Source organism: Sinocyclocheilus rhinocerous, unplaced genomic scaffold (genome assembly GCF_001515625.1).
Source record: "Sinocyclocheilus rhinocerous isolate Xijiao unplaced genomic scaffold, SAMN03320098_v1.1 scaffold478, whole genome shotgun sequence".
NCBI lineage: Eukaryota > Metazoa > Chordata > Actinopteri > Cypriniformes > Cyprinidae > Sinocyclocheilus > Sinocyclocheilus rhinocerous.
In genome coordinates, this window is record NW_015651483.1 from 1,354,137 (window position 1) to 1,376,619 (window position 22,483).

Genomic DNA, 22,483 nt, shown 5'->3' on the forward strand with positions numbered 1-22,483 from the left:
TTTATTTTGTTTTTTTTATATATTTAAATATTATTAATCACGTTTTGTTAAATTATATTTACGTTTTCTAAGGAATTATGATAAAAGCTTTGATTTTCTTTTTGTTGTGTTTGTTTGTTTGTTGCACCACATGACTTGGCTTGGTATGTCAAATATTAAAGCAGTGAAGCAGTTTATTAATATTTTTACCAAGAAATAATAAAACCATGTCCTACCGAACTACATCATCCTGACATTTTTGACTTTATGCCCCCAAATAAATATCAAATGAATTTTAAGTCCGAAATTAAAATATTTTCATTGTATAATCAGTGTATACAAGACATTATATGTATGAATTGCATTTATGTATATATATATATATATATATATATATTTTTAATAAATAACTTCTCTTTAATGAGTAAATGTGCAAACATTACAGTTTTACCTATTACTTGATTTCTTACTTCTGATACCTGCTATTGCTATGCTATTATCATCTTATTACCATGTTATTACTACACTTTTATTAAATTAATTAATCCTTTGAAATTTCATATTATACATGAACTTGTGCAATGCAAGAAAACACTTTTATCGATATTTATGAAATATTTGGGTATATTAAATTTATAAGAACAAATAAGAATTGACCCTCCACAAAGATACCCCCCCCCATTGTTACTGTTGCTATGTCGACAAACCATGGCACTCTCATTGTGGAGCAAAAAGGAAACAAACAACGCGCCGACAGACAAGACAGAGCAGGTTACTTTAGCTGTGAAACAAATTTGAGCTTTCAGATGTAGTCTTTTTTTTTAAAGAAATTCAAACAAAAAAATGCCATTTTGTGGCTCTTTAATGTGTCGTGACAGATCACTGTAGCGCCTCAGTTCAAGTGGCATGTGAACCGATCGTCTCTTCCTCTTTATTTATAGCATGAAATAAACATGAATGAACATCAGAAGTATCTTGTTTCAACCACGTAAAGATGTCAATACACACCATTTTCAAGTTCAAGTCCACCGACATTAATCTACTCTCCTGTCTGATTTGTTTTTCGGAAAACAATGGCCTGTCAATCAAACTCCCTGCGAAGGGCCAATTAGCTATATTAATGCTGTAATGACTTTGATCACTTAATTTTAAGGGAATTAATTATTATTAATTCATTCAAGTTTTAAAAGGACTCGAATCTGAAAATTCTGAGTCAACCTGATTAAAGCTGAATTCAAATCTGATAGTTTACACTTTAAATCAAGGGTCGTCCAGCGAGCCGGTGATTCTTAGTATATTTTAACAATTTGAATATCTGTATTCTCCCTGGCCACGGGATAATACAATTATGTGTTGACGGGATTATCAATTTATGTGTTAAGCGGTCATGAGGTCCGAGCGATTCTGTCGCGGGACTCTTTCCAGATACCAGGTTCTTTGTTCCGTGGTCCATTAGATGGTTTATTTATGCTGAAGCCAGTCACGAAGCCTACTGACGTTCTGTTGCTTAAATGAATCCAGAATGGGGGGGGTTGTCAGTTCTTGTTGTCCTAGTATTGTCGATACCGGAGGTGGCTTGGTAAATCACCCTCATCTTGTGTTTCTTGTAAAGATAAGCAGAGCGAGACAGGAACTCATTTGAGAAAGTTGGCGCAATGATTTTAGCAAATGGCTGCAATATAACAAAGAGTGAAAAATTTAAGGGGGTCTGAATACTTTCCGTACCCACTGTATCTATCTATCTATCTATCTATCTATCTATCTATTTAGAAAGAATTGATACTTTATTCTACAAGGATGCATTACAATGATCAAAAGTGACAACAAAGACATTTATATTGTTACAAAAGTTTTCTATTTTAAATAAATGAAGAATCATAAAAAAGATCACAGTTTTGACAATAAATAAATAAATAAGCAGCCGCTTTTTTTAACTGTTATAATACTATAAATATTTTTTTAGCAGCAAATCAGCATATTAGAATGATTTCTGAAGGATCATGTGACACTGTAGACTGGAGTAATGATGCTGAAAATTCAGCTTTACCATCCCACAAATAAATTACATTTTGTAACATATTCAAATAGAAAACAGTTATTTGAAATTGTAATATTTCACAATATTACTGTTTTACTTTTTTTTTGTCAAATAAATGCAGCCTAAGAGGATTCTTTTAAAACTGTTGATTGGCAGTGTACAGTATATTCTATAAGTTTGCAAATGAAATAATTAGGACAATTTGATTATATTGCGCCTCCAGCTTTTAGTACTCTCATCTCCATTTAAACAATTTTCAGTATATTTAAATACATTCAGCAGAATTACTGTATATTGGGCCACCAGCTTTCAGTACTCGCAGTCTTAACAAACACATTTCAGTATATTTAAATCCATTCAGCAGAATTACTGTATATTGGGCCACCAGCTTTCAGTACTCACAGTCTTAATTAAACACATTTCAGTATATTTAAATCCATTCTGCAGAATTCCACACCTTGGCCTGCCGATGACTAATAGGGGTCTTTGCCGCCATATCCCTCTATTTCTCTCGCTCTTTCTATACCATTGTATATTCCATCCCTCTTTCTTGCTTTTGCACTTGTTCCTGCCTTTGCTTTTCCCTCTTTCCCTTAAGACTTATAGATTATGTTCTAATGTGCCACTAAAGTACTCATTACTCATCTGCCATAAGGATGGATTAACACTTCGGTGTGAGGCAGCTTTATGTATAGTTGTATGGGGACACAGTGGAACAGAAACCCACTCCACGACCCATCATTTGCAACAGGAGTTGAGCGATATCAGCTCAGCGTTCACAGTTTGCTTTTATTTTAAAGGCTGGGATGTTTTGGACCACTACACTCTACACCTCCATAGAGGTGCACATGGTACCGCAAGGCCGACTTATGCATCCCAAAGGAGCTGTTCTCCAAACGGCGACATTTAAAACCCCCACCACTCTCACTTTCCCACAGCCGGGAGTCTATTCCACAAACCAGAGCTGCTTTAAATGAGATTATTTCACAGAGATTGGCCAGTGACCCCTTTAAAAGGCTATCCTACGGTGTGTGTGTGTACACACGCACTAAATTATTTACACCATGAAACAAGTGCGGTGCGCTCCATGAATAAATGAAGCCCGGAATGCCCTGCACACCGGAGCACCCGTGGCTGTGGCTTCTAAACACACTTTAATCAACAGATAAATATTTCACCAGTTAATCAAGGGTAGTGTCTAAATTAATTCAAGTTCTAATTTGATTCAGTTTCATTTGAAGTTGTGAGCAGAGCGATATTAGTTTGATTTATTTTTACTCTTATTTTTCTGGTTCAGATGGATATGTGCTTAGGCTACATGTGCATTATAAACACTGTCTGGCATTGGTAATTAGCTCTCAGCAAATCACTGTAAATTGATTTTAATGCATCAGCAGTCAAGCCCTCCATTTACTACTCCTGTAAATATGGAATCCACATCTCTTTGACCTTAGAACAGCTTTCAATCCATAAGACTCATGCTGAACTCAATTGAACGCATGGAAATGTGCATTTTAGATTAGTCAGTCATTTAATTCATGCTTTGATTAATTGAATGGAACTATACACTGCAGAAAATGGTTTTCCTAATTATATTCTGGTCTTATTTTCTAGGAAAAATATATAAACATGTTTAAAACAAGATCATTAAGGCAACATAGTGCAGGATAATGAAACTTTAGAGAATCTATGTTGGCTTTTAATCTCTTTTACACTCATTCCTAGAAGATTTAGAGTTTTGCTAGATTCATGCTTACCAACAATAAAAGTTATGGTGTAAGAAAAATTAAATTGATGAAAGCTGTATTCTCTGAAAACGGGACTTAGTATTTTGTATTATATTATTTGTAAATCAAATTAAATTAAGTGGTAAAACTTTACAAAAAGGTCAATTTACAAAAATTATTACCTTATTTTAGCTCAGGTTCATGAAATAATATGAATATTGTATATAGTAGGCATCACATACAATTTGTGATTTTAATAATGTGTTAGTAAATATAACTAAGACTAATAAATGGATTAGAAGGTCTGTTTAACTTGTTAGTAACTAATGTTTACTAATGGAAGCTTATTGTAAAGTGTTACTCTGCAATAATGTAAGTGTTTCTTGTTTTAAGAATATTCATACATTTTCATTGGAAAAAGACAAAATGCAGTACTTATTATTCTGTGTTGAAGCTTAAACATTTTATATACCCTGGCAATTAGACACAATTAATCACAGTGGAACAAAATAAAGGGTTTCAATTGGTTCTGCTCATTTTTACTCACCAGTCTGAACAAAAGAGACCTGCAGGTCACAGCAACAGACATGCCTGATTCATATCTAGTCTCTGAGCTTTTTTCAAAACTCTGTGAACTGCTGCTCTGTATTTTTCTGCTGTGCTAATGGCCCGGATCAAATAGGGAAGTATCAGACATTCAGAGCAAGAGGGAGAGAGAGAGAGAGAGAGAGAGTAAGAGAGTAAGCTGATATATTTGTATTCCTAGGTTTGACTGCTCTCTATGAGAGTCATGAATTTAAAGATCAATAGTGGACCTGTAGTCTTCAGATGAATAAAAGCGTATTGCCTGCCTTCTTACCTAAAGATTGGATTTTTAGTGTTTAAGAAGCTAGATGTTCAGGGAGGAAAAAAAAGCTTGGCCATTGCATATTCTTTCATTTTCTCTCTTGCTCAGGTACATCAAATATACACAATGTCTGCTAGGGATAGTTCACCCCAAAATGTAAAAGCAGTCAATTCTAACATACTGTAGTTCTGAATGTATATAATTTTCCCTCTTCACAAAAGTAGAGCTGTCTTTTCATTGTGTTCCAATTTTTTAGAACTATACAATGTAGCCTTGTAGACCTCAGATTTTAATATAATATAATATAATATAATATAATATAATATAAAAAAATTCTAATAACCTTGCACAGTTGGAATGCATTTTTTTTTCCATTTCCATCTCCATCTCCATTACACCACATAGCTCTCCAACTCCCAACCCAGCTGTTTTTGCAGCATAGTTTGGCGTGTAATTTCCTCTTTGCACCAAACATCTCTTTATCTGTCTAAAGTTACAGCAGGCACATCTGTTCATTCCTTGCTTGCAAGCTTTGATAGAGCCAGTCTGGCAAGCATCCTTAGATCTCTCTTCTTTCCATCACACTCTTCCTCCCTCTGTCTCTCGCAGAAACACGGACACACATACACTCACACGCTGCGGTCATGAGGGCACCCTCTCTACGCTGGCATGGCTCAGCTCAATTAGCCTGCGGGGAAATGGAAGGAGAGAGTGAGCGCTTGAAAAAAAGAGGGAGAGAGAGCTTCCTCGTCTGCCAAATCTCCCTCACGCTTCCGCAGGATCTCTGGAGCCCTCCGTGGGCTGTCTTTGTGCACCGTCTGCCCAGCCGCTTTGTTTGTAAATAAGCCGTCTGGAAAATTAGCTGGGGCAGCCAATCACTCACAGTTAGACGTCTCATCAGGACTGTAACCACCACAAAATAGTGGAGAGGTTAATATAAGCGAAAGAGAAGAGAAGGGGATGAAAACCTTAGACAAAGGTGTTACAATTGATGCTCAAATGAGTAATGATTGTCATGCAAGCGATAAGAGCAAGATAGATTCATGCGAAATACTGTACTGTATTAAAAGTCCTTCATCTGCTTGTCAAACTACCTCTAGCAGTCCTTCTAATAATCACACATTCCGGTTTATTTAGTTTTGAGTTGTTTAGGAAGCTGAATATTTAAGTTTAACAGCACTTAAATTATAGGTCAGGATGTGGTGATAATAACACTCATGCACATAGCATTTTGCTCTTTGTATAAGTGAGAAAAACTATGACAAGCAGTATTTTATAGTGAGAATACAAAGTAAGAAGATATTTAAGTTATTTGATTTGTTCGTGGTGTCTAGCAGTCCTTTTAATAATCACACATTCCGGTTTATTTAGTTTTGAGTTGTTTAGGAAGCTGAATATTTAAGTTTAACTGCACTTAAATTATAGGTCAGGATGTGGTGATAATAACACTCATGCACATAGCATTTTGCTCTTTGTATAAGTGAGAAAAACTATGACAAGCAGTATTTTATAGTGAGAATACAAAGTAAGAAGATATTTAAGTTATTTGATTTGTTCGTGGTGCATACTGGGAAATTGAAGTGAAATGTGTAATTTTTGCAACACTACTGGCATTATTGAAATTGCATGAAATTGCATCATTTTTTTTGAGCAGACTGAATGGGCAAAACATTATAACATTGACCAATCGAGTGACTTTAGGGCGGGACTATTTGTTTGACTGGTCAATGGCTGGAAGAGGGAGAGTCTGAAACATGTTTGGAACCAATAATTATACGTATTTGTGGTTCCATTTCATGTCACTGTAGTGGAGTAGAAAAAAATGTAGAAACCATTTCCACTCAGAAATTGCTAGTAAATTTTGCGATTAATTATAAAGAAATGGCATGTAACACAATTAATGCAATATTTTGAAGTAAAAAGACTGAAATACTCCATTAATCTTTGTTTTATTTACAACTTTTACCATTTTTATAGTGTACTGTCCCTTTAAAAATGCCATTTAATTTCAAAAAGTTTGCATGATAATCACAGAACAACGGAATATGTCATAGAAACTACAACAGAATAAAATGAAAAAGAAAAAAAAATACACAACATGTTTCAATCCCAAAATCTTTGTAAGCCAAAGATTTAGGGATGTAAGTTTTTGGTTAGACAGTGATTCAGTTTGATGTTTATGTATTTTATAATAATGAATTTTGGCAGATGCATTTATCCAAAGTAGTTTATAAGCATTCTCAGGGAATCAAACTTATGGCCTTAGTGTTGTTAGTGCCTTAAGGCCATTGCACATTAAGCCCGAAATTTTCGCATGTTGAAAAAATGTGACCTCACGTTACGTCAATCACGTTTACTCACTGCCTCCAAAACTTTCGTCCGTCATAAAAAATTTGGATCTGGTTCGATTTTCTGCGTTTTTCGCATCTGTAGCAAGCATTTTAAGAGGTGTTCTGACAATTCAGAGCCACCGTACAAGCGAATGCTAAAATCCAGAATGGCGATTGTCAAGTTCATCCACTTCGTCTTGCAGCACAAAGCACCGTAAAAATCATTGCACACTAAGTTCACAGAAATTGGTGGTCTTCTTTTTAATATGTGGCTCTAGTATCGCTAGCAAAGCATCAAACTGAGCCACTGACATCCTGAAGTAAACTTTGAATCGCCCGTGATAATCCCGCTGCTCCTTCATAAGGAGGGGGAACTCTCCTTCCTCTCTATATCTCAGGATTGGATGGACCCAATATTTCCTTTCTTTTTTTCTTTTTAAGAAGCGAGAGGACAATAAAATCATCCTCACTGCTTGAAGACTCCATTTAGTACTGTTCTGCGAATTTTTTCGAACGGATTAATTAATACACATCAGACTCAGTGTGCAAGGTTTCTGTGCGTGACAAATTTTTAGGATGACGAATACGAAAAAACGCATCCGAAAATTTCGGACTCTGTGTGCAGAGACCTTTAGACTTAGAATCTCGAAACATGTCTTTGAGGGTCAGATTTAATTTCATACTTCATTAATCCACAATATGACTTAAACCCTGCAACTTAAAACTACTCTCTATATCTCAGGATTGGATGGACCCAATATTTCCTTTCTTTTTTTCTTTTTAAGAAGCGAGAGGACAATAAAATCATCCTCACTGCTTGAAGACTCCATTTAGTACTGTTCTGCGAATTTTTTCGAACGGATTAATTAATACACATCAGACTCAGTGTGCAAGGTTTCTGTGCGTGACAAATTTTTAGGATGGCGAATACGAAAAAACGCATACAAAAATTTCGGACTCAGTGTGCAAGCACCTTTAGTGCTAGTGCCTTTTTTTTTGAGAATGCATCAGATTTTTTCAGTGTTAAATTTGTTGAATATTAAAACAAATGATTCATGATTCAGAAATCATGTTTTAGTCGGCGCCAATAGCCTCGTGGGCAGCATATAACCCCATTGTGCTATGGGTGTCCCGAATTAGAATCCCGGCTTGAGGACCTTTCCCGAACCTCCGCCCCCTCCCATTTTGCTTCCTGTCATCTCTACACTGTCCTGTCATAATAAAGGCAAAAAAAGAAATCATGTTTTAAGATGCATTAGAATCGGCAAAAACAAATCCATCAAGAAAACAAATTATTACACTCCTACAAAAACCCCCAAAATCAACTAAAAAAAGCAATGCCAGAGATCAACCGAATGAAAAAAGCGTTACATGTGAAGCCAAAAATGGCAATTGCAAAGGCTGAGAACAGAGAGCGAGACATGTGGCAGCCTGTTTTACTTGATGTGTGGGGTTGAGCTGTTTTCAGAGGGCCTGTGGGAAGAGGTGGGTGTCTTGTGGCGGTTGGCCAGTAAGCCTGAGGAGTGGGAGCCAGAGGAAGCAATGCCTGCAGAGCTCATAAATTACAGCCCTGCCTGCCTGGCTTTACATTAATGGATCCACAACTCTGTGCTTCTTACTGAGACTCTTCTCACTTACTCTCGTGCTGTGCATGCCTTCAAGGACAAGGGTAGGACGGATTGATTGCGGGCGGACGACAGTTTAGTTGATTCCCTATGGGATCATCTTCATATACTATATTCAATAACGTGTTCATTCATTCATAGGCTGTAATGATTTTGACCGCCATTAAATAACAGGCGTTTTTTAAAGGTGAAGTGTAATTTTTACAACGTTAAAGGGACAGTTTACCCAAATATGAAATGTGGCCATCATTTCCTTGTGCGGAACACAATAAAAGATGTTTAGAAGAATATTCAGGCTGCTCTTTTCCATAAAATATAAATGAATGTGAACAGAAGCACAAAAAATAGATTCATTTACATTCATACAGTATATGGAATCATCAAGAATCTCTGTCCTATGCAATTGTTTTCTGGAGATTTTGAGACTTATTGCCTTTGGGGCCATAAGGGTTTTGACTGACATTAAATAATGCATAACTCCATTTTTGTCAAAATATTAATGTGCAGAAACAGCTGTAAGCCTGTCAAATGCACAGCATTAGCATTGTGGTGCTACTCAGTGTTTGGAGTATTGCATTACAAGTAACTCGATTTTAGTATTAAGATTACTTTTTTAAGTAACTAGCAAAATAACGCATACTTTTAAATTTGCAACAAAATGTTTGAGTTACTTTTTCAAATAAGTAATGCAAGTTACTTTGTTTTCCATTTATTGATTGAGACCTCGCTTGTTTTCATGTTAGGAGAAAACGTAAGGTGTTGTGTGCATTGTGTAAACATGGTGGTTATTGTACAGTAGTTCTAGACTAAATGTGAACATGCATTTACTCATCTCACTTGCTCAAAAACAGATTCAGTATTCCTAGAAATAAATAAAAACAGTGAAATGCAAACTCAGAATACGCAAACCTGCAATAATTAAATTTGGTAAAAACTATTTATCGCGCTGCTGACCTTTGATGGTCCAATTCAACCATACGAATAAGCAAAAATGACTTTAGTTAAACATCACATGTGATTATTGCTGAAATAAGAGTGTTATCATTTTAATAAATAAGTAAAGTAACACATTACTTTCCATAAAAAGTAACTAAGTAACACAATTAGTTACTTTTTTAGGGAGTAACGCAATATTGTAATGCATTACTTTTAAAAGTAACTTTCCCCAACACCGGTGCTACTAAAACATTGCTTTTTGTTTGAGCATCCCAACATGTAATCTTCTTAGCCAGTGAATTTGGCAATATGCTTTTGAAATCACAAGATCGATTACTAAAATCATTTGATCAATATAATGCGGCAGTGTTTACCACGCACCCCTATTGCTGAATCTACATTGTTGCTACTGAATCTACATCCCCACAGTAAAAGAGGCCATATTTTACCTGATTTTTGAGTCCAAATTGAATGTAATAAGTTGAAAACACTATGTACCTTGATATATGAAGCTAGAAAATCAATCTTCTTGTTGAGTTTTCTTCACAGGCTAAATGCGATAACATTCAAAATAACTCTATTTATCTGGTTCTTTTTAGTTAATTAAAAACATACAGCACTATCCCTGTAGTCCGCTTCATGAAGAAATGACTCTTATGAACTGGTTCTCTCAGCCAAAAGTGTGAATTTCGGGCGAGACAATTTATAACATGCTGTTTCACAAGGAAATGGACTAGTTTTGGACTAGGGATGAGGCTGTAGGAGTTGGGAAACCATCATTATTTTTTGCAGTTCTGTTTGCTGAAGCTAGTGGCGCAGAAACGACACACTTCAGCTTTAATGCCCAATATATGCAGTACATGCTGCAGATGAACATTAATTCTTGATGAAGTGTAACTCTCAGCTGTGGGAAGTTTTAGCCAGTGTACCTTGAATATTTGAATCGCTCGCTGAGCTGTGTTGAGTCTCACCAAAGGCCCTGATTATGCAGTTAAGCTATGGTAATAGTGCTCTGGTGGGTTTCTCTGAAGACCTCTGACTTTAAATGCATAACCGTGGATGGGTCACACAAAGGTCATTGTGCTTTCTTCTGCTTAACTAATTAAAGGGAAAAGTTGGTGGATTCAGGCGCTTTCTTTTTGAATATGCAAATTGCGAGGCAATTAATCGACAATTGTTTAAGTTTAAATCCTCTGAAATAATGTAAAAAAGCAATTTGTCTGCACCTACTTAGCCTCCTTAAATGAAATTGCTGGCTCTGTTAAATGCTATTAAATGGAGCATGCTCGCAGAGCTATTACTAATTTAACAAACCAACTAAAAACAAAAAAATAATAAAGCTCTTCTTAAAAAGTGCAACACTCAGCTGGCTGCAGACATAATAATTCATTAAGGCATTTAAATGGTAAATTAGTTGTTGTGTTTTATGAATCCTGGAGGTGTTGGTGATGGTTTTGTTCAGAGATGTGGCTACATTTGAAAAAGATTTTCTTCGTATTCTGCGGCAAAGCTACAAGGCCTCGTGTCAGCCAGTCTCCTGCCAGTCTTTTGAGCTAATTAGCCACAATTATTTCAATTAGATATCAAAGACGAGCACAGACAAATAATCATTACTTTGTAATCAGTTTGTGCAGTAACAGTTCTGGAAACTGCCTCACACTGTCAGGCATCATGAAAGTTTTAGTGCATTTTCACTCCCTCTCCATCCCTGGCCCTTTTTCCCTTGGCCTGCATCCAGTGTCAAAGCAATCCTGAGAGTTGCTGTTCTCCAAAGCATTGTAAGTAATCCCTTTAACAAAACTGTATTCACGTATGTGAATGTTTTTGGCTCTGAGCAGATTTTTCAAAAGATAAGAACTCGGATAAAATCCGCCCCTGGCAAAGACCCAGGATATATGGGATTTCAAGTATGAGGGAAATATAGATAATAGAGTTTCCTCTGATCTCTGTAGATGTATTAGCTATGTCTGTGGCGCTTAGAACTGCTTTGACTTTATGGGTTGCTATGGCTTCAGAGATTAAAAACGGTTCTACTGGATCAGCTAGCATTTATTTTTTTCGTAGTTCTCGAATAGGGCTAGAGAATAATATTGGCAATATATTATTGATTATTAAAATTCAGAGTAACCAGTGTCTACAGTGTCTACCAAACCTAACCCTAAACCTACCCAATAGTGTTAACAAATGCAAAAGTGATATAAAAATGTATTTGTTGATGCAGCAGTGCTATTTTAACTTCCATATGCGGACTTTAGCTGTTTTATTGAACCGTAGTTCCACGGGGTTCGTACCGGAGCTTTTCATCACTCAGGTGCAACTACGCATCACGTGAGCTACTGAATTAGAAAACTCATGCATATGAAGCTGGATATGTGACGACACGTTCAAAAGTATCCGTTTTCAAATCTCGCAGCACGTTTTAATTGTTTTGAATTCATAACATAATATTCCTCAAGTAATTATGCGAAAATTAAGCTTTATTATCGAAACTGTGGACCTGGAAATCATATTTTGTGTGAAAAGGAATAAAAGTTGTCAAGAGTTTTACTGCCTCTAGTGTTCATTTCAACTGTAAACTGCAGCGATTTGTGTGTGTATAGGTACGTTTTTTGAGTTTCGCAAAAATGTAGGTAGAGGCACGTATTTCCAATTAGCCCATGTTGCAAAAGATTCAGCACAGCCTGTGCAGTCTGACTCAAAACCAAATGACTTTTATGGACTGGTTCTCTTTGGTGAATCATAAAACATTCAGTACAGCCTGTGCATTCTGATTCACAAATGAATAACTCTTATGAAACCGGTACATTTTAATGGATCAAAAACATTCTATATCTATCTATCTATCTATCTATCTATCTATCTATTTATCTGTCTGTCTGTCTGTCTGTCTGTCTGTCTGTTTGTGTGTGTGTACATGAATTGAAATAAAATTGGATTCAAATCAAGTGCTTGTTAATCGGAATTGGAACCCTGTACTTGACTTGAATGCATTCTGTCTATATTTTGGCTGGTGCTCACACTCTGTTGACACCAGGACTTTGTTTTTAATCACATCTGTCACTAATTGAAGATTTTAGACCCATCCAACCTTCAGTGTTGTGTTTGCGTGGCCTTTTGTCTGTATGTGAGAAAAGCATGTGTGCACACTGTATCTCATTGTGTGTGAAATGGGGACAGGTGAAGGTGAGACGAGACACAGGATGAGGTGTGAGAGCGGGCAAAGACCCTGGACTAGGCTCTGTGCATGTGTGTGTGTGTGTGTGTGAGTCCCCTGGCATGGGCCCTGTCAGCAGGAGTCTGATGTCTGTCTACTCATGTGTGGAGCACTCATCATGGGCAATTAGGGCCAAGCAGGGGGCCTGGCCTTCCCTCTCATGTCCTTGAAGAAAGAACGTAAAAGGGAGCAGGAAGAGTGATGGGGTGGAGCATTGCAGAGGGAGGGGCTGGAATTCTGCCGGTAGTTTTGTGGAGAACAGGACCCAGACAGCAACATAGTTTTGGCCCAGATCCGGCCCACATCTGGCCCATGTGAAATCCATGCGGGCCAGATGTGGGCCGGATCTGAGCCGACACTGCTTGCTGTCTGGGGAAGTTGAGCGATACGGCTCTAAGCTGACGATAGGAAGACAAAAGCCTGTCCGGGATCGGTAATGTCTTTGTTTTTCTCCCCTCTGGTGCTTAAATAGATTCTCTCCACAGGGTGATAATCACCATTCATTATTCACACTTCAGATGGCCATTAAAAGTCAATCTCGAAAAGCCTGGAAAATGGCCCAAACTATGGGACCACTTGGTGCTGTCTTTGATATTGTGTTCTAATTTCGCACAAATTGATATTCCTCTTCAGCGCTACTCGTATAAGACGAGGGTTTCGTGAAAACACAATCCTATTGGCTTGTAATAGATGATTTATTAATTTCATGTTCTTTCAGAGCTGGAATGAAGAACCTCTTAATATTCAATTTGTCATGCCAGTGCACATGCCAGGAACATAGAGAAGTGCCATGGATGTGTAAAAGATGGATTTTTGCAGTAGAAAGATGATTATGACCCTTATCTGGAGGATGTGTTAATAATAATTAAGTGTCCTGCAGATTTTTAAATGATGATTAGTTGGTGTTTTCCTATAGTGTCCTCGTTGGATGATAACTAGACCTGCATTTGGGTTCAGTTTAATGCACTTTGCTAGAATAGAGGGTGTTTCGTTGTTTTCTATTTACATTGATGTGAGAAAGTGGTATAGCAGACTCGAGACGGCGCATACTCCCCCTGGAAATAAGCGGAGATTGCTTAGTAGAATCAAAACACAACAAACAATTAGAATAACACATGAAGGCAAAAAAAAAAGAGTTATGTTCAAAATCAAGCTTGGGGCAATTCTCTCATGCCTAATTGAAAAACGTATTTTATGTCTGTTTAGATCTTTTAACCAGCATTCAAACTGAGAGAATACCTGTACACTCTCTCGCCTGCATTTTTATGTATACTCTACCTTTTAAAAGTAAGATCTATTTATTTATTTAAACCATTATTCTTTTATTCAGCAAGGATACATTAATTCAATTTAAATTGACAGGTAATGCATTTAATGTTACAAAAAAAAAAAATTTAATAAATGCTGCTCTTTTGAAAGAATCCTGAAAAACATGTATTACTGTTTCCTCAAAATATTAAGCAAAAAATACTGTTTTCAACATAATGATAATAACAAGAAATGTTTCTTTATCACCAAACCAGCATATTAGAAAGATTTCTGAAAGATCATGTGACACTGAAGACTGAAATTCTGCTTTGCCATCATAGGAATAAATTACATTTTAAAATATATTCAAATAGAAAACAGATACTTTAAATAGTAATAACATTCTACAATATTTTTAGGTTAGTTGTGATCAAATAAATGCAGCCTTGATGAGCAAAAGAGAGTTCTTTCAAAAACATTAAACAAATCTTTCAGATACCAAACGTTTTAATGTAAATGTCAAATATCTCCTATATAATTTATACTTTTTAAACAAACAAACAAACAAATAAATATTATTCATTTATTTTATTTTATGTATTTATATATTTATTTTTTTATGTATGTTTTTATTTATTTATTTTTGGTCATTCTTGTCTCACCTAGGGCATGAACAAAACAAAACAAAACAAAACAACAAAAAACAATACAATACAATACAATACAACTGGGGCAGGACGCCTATTCTAGTAACCCACATTTTAAATAACTGCATCAAGTCCAAGAGAGGCATAAGGTTTTTTTTTCCACATAATATCACACGTGCTGTCTAGTGCCATTTGGAGCAGGAGCCTCCTGCTGCCTGTAGGTTTCAGCCAGCTGATGGATGTGGCCTGGGGAGATTAACCTATATCTGTTAGCACTAACCCTCATGCGCCTCATTGTTGCAATTGTATTTACTCATTAGACGTCATAGAAACAATGCTGAAGAGTTAATTAGAGAGCGAGCAGATTGCATTCTGCCTTCTCTGACCCAGTTCTCTTTCCTTCTCTCTCCTCCTGCCTCCCTCTTTTTCTTCCTCTTCCCTGTCTCTCTCTTCACTCTGATAGTTAATGAGCGTACTTCATGCTATGAAATGGTCGCATGATTATTTTCACATGATTCTGACTGTGTCATGATGAAAGGCAATTTCTTCCTTTTGTGTGCTCATTCATTCTATAAACGTCACAACTCAGGTTTGATTTCTCTGCTTTTCATCCAGAGAAATGTGAGAATGTGTTTATAATAAGACTTTGCTGCACCAAATGGAGGTCATAATGCGGTGAGAACAATAACAGTGGTCAACCTAGGTCATAACATTCTCCTTAGATGGCTAAAGAACTCGCTGTGATCTGTCACAAAGACTTTGGCAGACCAATGAGGTGACGTCCACACCTGCCTCTTCATCCTTAATGACTCCTCTAGCTCACCATACCTTCCTCCTGTCCCATGACTCCTAGCTTTGGCTTAATAATGATTTCACAGCAGCATATGGGTGTGATCAGGGCTGATATGGCATCCTAATGGAAGGCCGGGATAATTTCTCAAAGGCTGGAGTAATAGGTGACTTGACAGGCTCTTTATGTAAAACTCATAGTTGGAGTGTGTAAGGTTTGGGAAAGCTTATTCTTGTGATATGATGTGATATGAATAAAGGTTCATATGGAATATGAAAAGATAGCGAATTCTGATTGCAGCTGATACCTGTACATACAACTGTCTATTATTCTATACCTGTACATACAGTTGTCGTTTTGTATATTTTTTATTCCTTATTTTACTTGTTCTATTTTTTATTTATTATTTATTTTATTTTTTATTATCTGTGTTTTTTTGTTCTGTCACTGTCATTCTGTTACACTGTGGAAGCTTCTGTCACGAAAACAAATTCCTCGTATGTGTAAACATTCCTGGCAATAAAGCTCATTCTGATTCTGATTCTGATTCTGAGAGAGGACCAGGCCTGGACTTTATTTTGTGTTTTGGTTTTGTTTGTGCACGGCAGTCGTCCGTGAGGGGCTGTTGCGCTATTTTCAGTTGTGTGTTAATTTTATTATTAAATTATGTTTAAATGTTCGCCGGTTCCCGCTTCCTTCTTCCCGATCTACGAATGCTGTTACAATACTGTTTTTGTGTCACGGAATGTAGTTTTAAAAGTTTTTTAGTCAAGAATGTACTTGTTTAGGCTTCAAATATGAGGTTTGTTAATGAAGATAACATCTATTTGAAAATTTACTTCAGCGTTTCGGAGATGTGACATTGCTCCACCATTAGATGGTGACAAGAGACTGTTATGAGTGAGTCAGCAGTAAAGACTTTTATATTGACAGAGACTGAAACAAGTTATTTTTACTTTCAACAACACTTGTAAGACAGCCAACAAATTCACTGAGCAGCGCTGTCATCGGAAATCACGCTCAACAGATGAAAGGATAGTACAAAAAAGATATCGCTTTCCTCAGCGGACATTCAAACTAATGTTACAGTGAGCTTTTAATACAGTAATACAATAAGATTTCAATGAAGCAGCTCAATGTTCCTTTGTTACTAGTTCTAAAGTGACATTTTTGAATTAGTAACAGAGGTTTGTTTTCTTCAAATAAGGGGGGACATTGTACAGTAAACCTAACCTTTATGAGGTGCTTTGGTATGGGTTATACAACTCCAGATTACTTTAAATCTACTTTAAATGTGTACCAACCTGCAGTTTGTTCACATTATTTTCTTATGATATTTATTTTCTGTCTATTTCTTGCAGGTATTTGCCTACTACTTTTGAGCTTTATTATGGAAGCCAGATGTGGAGAAGCAGTGGTGAGTTTTTAAACCCTTTAAATACCCTCCTCAGCTCAGTAACCAATCAATTACTTTACCCGTACTGGCTCTGTGAATCTAAAAGAACCTCAAAGAGATAATCTTTCTTTGAGCGTATGCCTACATTTTGATACTGTCTTCTGCTGTGTCATTTTGTTTGCACTTGCTCAGACTGTATTTGGTCTGTATTACACATGCCAAATAAAACTGAATCTAATTCAGAGTTGGATGACACCTCACACCTTTGTGTGTTTGAGATCTCAGATAAAATGTTGGCTCAGTGGTGTGTGGTTTGTCTTAGGGGATATTTCTGTTTGTGGTCTCTAGACTGAAACACATAAGGTCAAGTAAGCTAAATGTTTGTTTCCTTACACAAAGAACGTTTTGTCCCCTGACTTACATGTCACTGCACTTATAGTGTAATAAGTGCAGAAATGACAAGGTAACTGCGCTCATAGAACAGAGTGGACTCATTTGAGACAACTTTGGTGGTACTGCAAATCATACCTCAGATATACAGTGGAGTCCACAAGACTGAGACTAACAAAGAAAATGCTTCTGTTGTCCATTTATTTCTAATTAAACAGTTTTTATTTTATTACAAATTATATACTGAGCATAACAGTTAAAGTTGCAATGTTTCTTGCCATTATTATTTTTTATTTCTTTTATTATTTTTTTAAATTCTAAACCTTTGTGAATATTTATAAAAACCGAGAGGATGAACAGCAAAAACATTGTCCACAGCCCGTTTAACTTTTACAGTATTTAACAAGGGTGCCAATACTATATACATATAGTAAGAAGGCTATGCTGGTGCAATGAGATTGTAGTCATGTGTTTGAATCCAATAATCTTTTCGTAGCATCTTCTAGAGGTGGGCGATATGACCAAAATCTTATAGAATTTTATTAATTCTAGTCACCAGTCTGAAAAAAAAAATCAAGCTCACTGAAGACAACTAAACAGTCAACAATTAAATAAGAATAAGAAACTAATTACAAGAAACTACAGTAGAACAAATAAATAAGAAATGCTACACACATTATATCATCAGTCATCAAATGTATAAAATCACTAAATATTCTTCATTGTGTAAATTAAATATATATTTCTTCTTGTTAAAGTTACAAAAGTGATTTAGTCAAGAGCAGTGAGAGATTTTCTCTCTTTTGATGTTTGATTAACATGAATGACAGACAGCAGGAATATTAGACTGCTGTCACTTTAAGAGCTGCCCACATCCAATATACTGTCACACATGTGTTTTCTTTCTCAGCTGTTTGCTTTCACTTACGACTTAAATTACTGTTTACGAGGATATGGGCATTTTGACACATACAAGTATGTAACCGTTCAAGGTCTATAAAGTGGCAAAAATAACTCCCAGTCTCTCAGACAGTACGCACATATAGCAAAATTAATTCTCTTTAACTGCTGATTGCATTTCAATGTCTTAAACTCCATTGTTTTTAAACCGCAATGCTTAAAAATGCATGAAAATGCTACATTTTTGTGACCATGTAGCACAGCAACGTCACATGAGCTTGTAACCGCGCTAGAGATGATAGTCCAAAATCTTTACCGGTTGACAAATTTCTACCGTTTAATCGTGTCTTCACAACTTTTGTTTTTTTTAGTCAAATCAAAGATGGAGAAAATGTCTACCAAATACTGGCAGCTGTATGAGTTTTAATAAAGCTATTTTAACTTTAAGCTGAAGGAAGGAGGGAATGCATCTTGTAGACCGGTGGATAGAAGCTGGAAACTTTGATTTGGTGCATTTCCCTGATACTTGACTTTTCCAGCATGATCTTTTTCCTACAGTATGCAGTCCTCTTCTCACCCACACACTCCTATGGCAAGAATTACTTGGATTTTTTACTTTCAGTTTTTGCTCTAGATACATATGGAACAATTGTTTCAATTAAGTTGCATAACTTGATTCTTTGAAAAATAAAGTTGTTTATTCAGTGCTGACATTTTGTTTTCAGTGCTATCACTTGGCTTGATCTAAGACATTTTCTTTTAATAGAGACCCTTGCAAGTTAAGAGGATTATGAAAACAATGTGTGCCTCGGTCTATTCATCATACTGTCAAAGAATGTAGACATAGAAATTCCAAACTTGTTGATAGTATAAAAGAGGTGAACCAGTGAGGTAAGGTGCGCATTGTAGCTGAGACAATACAATATGTCTGATTGCTGTTGGAGATGTCTATATATTGTATTTTGGAGGAGATGAAGAGTCTCCAGGGTCTTCCCCCATAAAGTAATGTGACTTAAAGAGAAAAAAAAAAATATATATATAAGCATAGAAAGGGGCTGTTAAAACCAGATTCTCCTCCTCCCCCTATATACAGAACAACCTGTCTGCTGTCATGTAATGCTGAGCAGCTTTACTGTGCTTTTTCAAGTTGCTGAAGTGATTAAACTTCATGCCGGAAGGAATTAGAATTTATTGCCCGCATTTACCGATTCAATTCTATGGATGTACATTTATGTATGTTCATGTGGGAGGCTTGTTTTATGCGTGTTTGTTTGTGCACATTTGTATACTTATGTACAGCAACCAGCATGAAATTTAATTTTTTTTTGTTCAAATTTTTGTTCATTATAACTAAAAATACAGTTCATACACACGATTGACTATACCTACTGATGCATGGAGCCCTGACACGCAACCATGTACACACACACACACACACACACACATACCTCTTATATGATGTGTGTTTTTCATTTCTGAAAAAAATACACTGCTGTTCAGATAGATAGATAGATAGATATTTTATTTTAACAATTATAATGTATTTTAAAGGGGACATAATGTCAAAAACTCTCATAATGAAGAACAAACCTTATTAAAACAATGGAAATTTTTCATTTTATATTATATTTTTATATATTTTATTTTATATTGTTATTTCTTACTATAGTCATAATTAAATATAATTATTTTATTATATTTGTTATAAATTATAATACATATTATTATAAATTGTTGCAAAAAATTTTTTTGTGATAAGGCAAGTTTGGCTTACATTGTAAATTGCACTTGATCTGACTCCCCCAAAACATGATATTTTCAAAATAAAATGTATAGCATCTGATATCTTAAAAAAAAAAGACATACCAAATATACTTGAAAAACTTTAAGATGTGTACACTTGCATGTATTCAAAATGTAAGGACAATGTATTTTTCACTTGATGGTGACACTACATGACATTAAAATTGTCTTGAATAGTGAAATAAAAGTTTTGAGAAATACATTTCTAAGAACTTAGCACATTGTAGACTAGATTTTAAAAAGAGTCTTTTCCTTTTCCTTAGCTACCACATAGACAATTGTATGCCATTGACCCATGTATCACTGACACTTTTCAGTGTGTGTGTGTCCAGCGTTGTACTCCTGTGCTGGGAGTTGCTGATAGGTTTGTCCTCTCTTTCATCTCTCTTCAGTAAGGCAGAGAGCCCCTTAGCTGTCAACCGCCTCTCCATTATATCATCCCTATAGTTCCGCCACCCTGCACACATACAGCCTGGAAACAAGTGAAAAGTAGTCCAGACATCATAACTGATCAATGCATAACACATGTAACCTTCAGCATCCCAGCCAGAGCTAAAAACAGACCAAGAGTGGCATAAAAAGTGAAGCGTAGGTGTGTGGAAGTATGTGCCATCCTGCATCCCATCGTTCAATTCATCCATCCATCATAGAGAAGCCTCAAAACTCCTCCTTGACCACTGTTCAAAGCTCTCCACGCCTTCACAGACTGATTTACTATGACAAATGAGCTTTCCAGCACAGGAAGGTTAGCTCGTGCATGCATACACGCGCTTTTAAACAAGCCACTAGCTGGTCAGGGGTAAAATAATCCCATTTGCTGAGAAAAGAATGGGCCTACTGAAAAAATTCACCTCTAGATGCCGGATCGATACGTGTCCTTTGGTGCGTTTCGCTGTAATAAAGCGCAGAGGAGGGGAGCGGGAAGGTTAAGACGCTCGTCCCTCTCATATCACGCCTGATGGGAATGCGCCGCTAAAGATGCATGCGTCGGAATGTACTCATTGACATGCCATCCAACCAAAACTGGATTTTTTTCAAGAGTACGCTATTAGACTAAGAGCTCAAGTTGAGTATTCTGGAACAACAACCATATTTGTCTTGAAATGTTCAGTGTAAGGGTGCCAAATAAGATCATTAACCTTGAAAACAAATCCTGTTTGTTTATGCCTGCCAAGTTGTTTAGCTCAAGGAGAGTTGACAGGCTAGTATCGCATGAAGTGATGTGTATTGCCTGGCTGATCGAATTTTAGGATTGTGCTTATATTGATTCCTGTATTGCCTTTCTGAGCTTAAGCTGTTTTCTTGAAGCTGGTCTGGTTGGTGTATATCTGTCACAGCCTGTAGGACCTTCTCTGGTGCTTTTAATACGATGGCCTGATTTTATTCCTTATCTCTTATACATTTAGGGAGGGATGGAGGGAAGAAAATGGGAGGATGGGCTGCTATATGCTTGGATGGTGGAGAGGGGGAGGGGTGCGGTGGATTAAAATCTTGGTTGAAAACATCCGCATTAAAAAACACAGGCAATGAAATAAACATCCCACCAGTGAACGAGAAGACAAGTGGAGATAGCGGAGAGAGAAAATGCTGTAAAAGATGAGCAGAAATGGGGGAAATGAGAAAAGTGAGTGAGAGCGAAGTGAAATGAACTGAAAACGGGACATGGACTCTGGCGGGAAAACTGGTGATGAGATTCTGGAACAGAATGAGTTCACAACAACACAAACCACCAAACCAGAAAGAAAGATCAAGAGAAAAGGAGGAATTAGTAATTATAGTATGTAACACATATTGACCCTTTAAAGGGGGATTTTGTTTCAACATGTGAAAAGAAACAATAAACATAATACCAGCATACTCAGGCTTTTCCAGCTGTCTGTGATTACTGGATAAAATTTACATTTTTTACATTTTTAGAGCTTAGCAAAATGAAAAAAATAAAATAAAAATAAATAAAATTACTCACTATGGAAATTTCCATGGTTTATCTATGACTTGTTAATTTCCATGATTTTTCCAGGCTTGAAAATCAGATATTTTATCAATATCTTCATTCTTCCCACATAATTTTAATTTATGGGTGAACTATCCCTTTGAAATAAAGGTGCTTTTATTTATTTGTTTATTTATTTATTTACTTACTTACTTGCTTGCTTGCTTACTTACTTATTAAATTTTTTTCCAGATAAAATATCTTGTCTCAATGTACTGGTAGATTGTTTTACACTTTATATATACAATGAATTCTTTAAATAAAAATAAAAAAACTTTACATTTCTTTTATTTTAAATTGTAATATTTCTTCACAATATTGAAGTTTTTACTTGTTTATGATTTTCTTTTTATTAGATTTTTAAAACACAAATATAAACCAGAGCCAAACAAAACAGAGATAAGGAACAAATACTGTCAGCACTGCCTACAAATAATGTGAATCCTTACATGGCATAATAATATTTTAGATATAAGAACCTCACAGTTCTGTGGAGATATATCTTACTATAGTGAATCGGTCACAAATAGATTTTACAACTCTTAGCCAGGCCTGTACTGTTCTTAGTCTAGCTTTATTAAATCCAGGTAAAGGGCATTCCATATTAACTATATGTTGCA

At 36.1% G+C, this 22,483-nt stretch overlaps 1 protein-coding gene across 1 annotated transcript in view; it reads left to right on the forward strand.

Annotated features, from left to right (window-relative positions):
- The window catches only part of LOC107712876 (disabled homolog 1-like), a 457,572-nt gene that overhangs the window by 261,364 nt on the left and 173,725 nt on the right, over window positions 1-22,483 (forward strand). The window contains exon 5 of the mRNA XM_016518249.1: window positions 16,743-16,798. The gene's annotated coding sequence lies outside the window, so the exon portion shown is untranslated. The remainder of the gene's footprint in view (window positions 1-16,742; window positions 16,799-22,483) is intronic.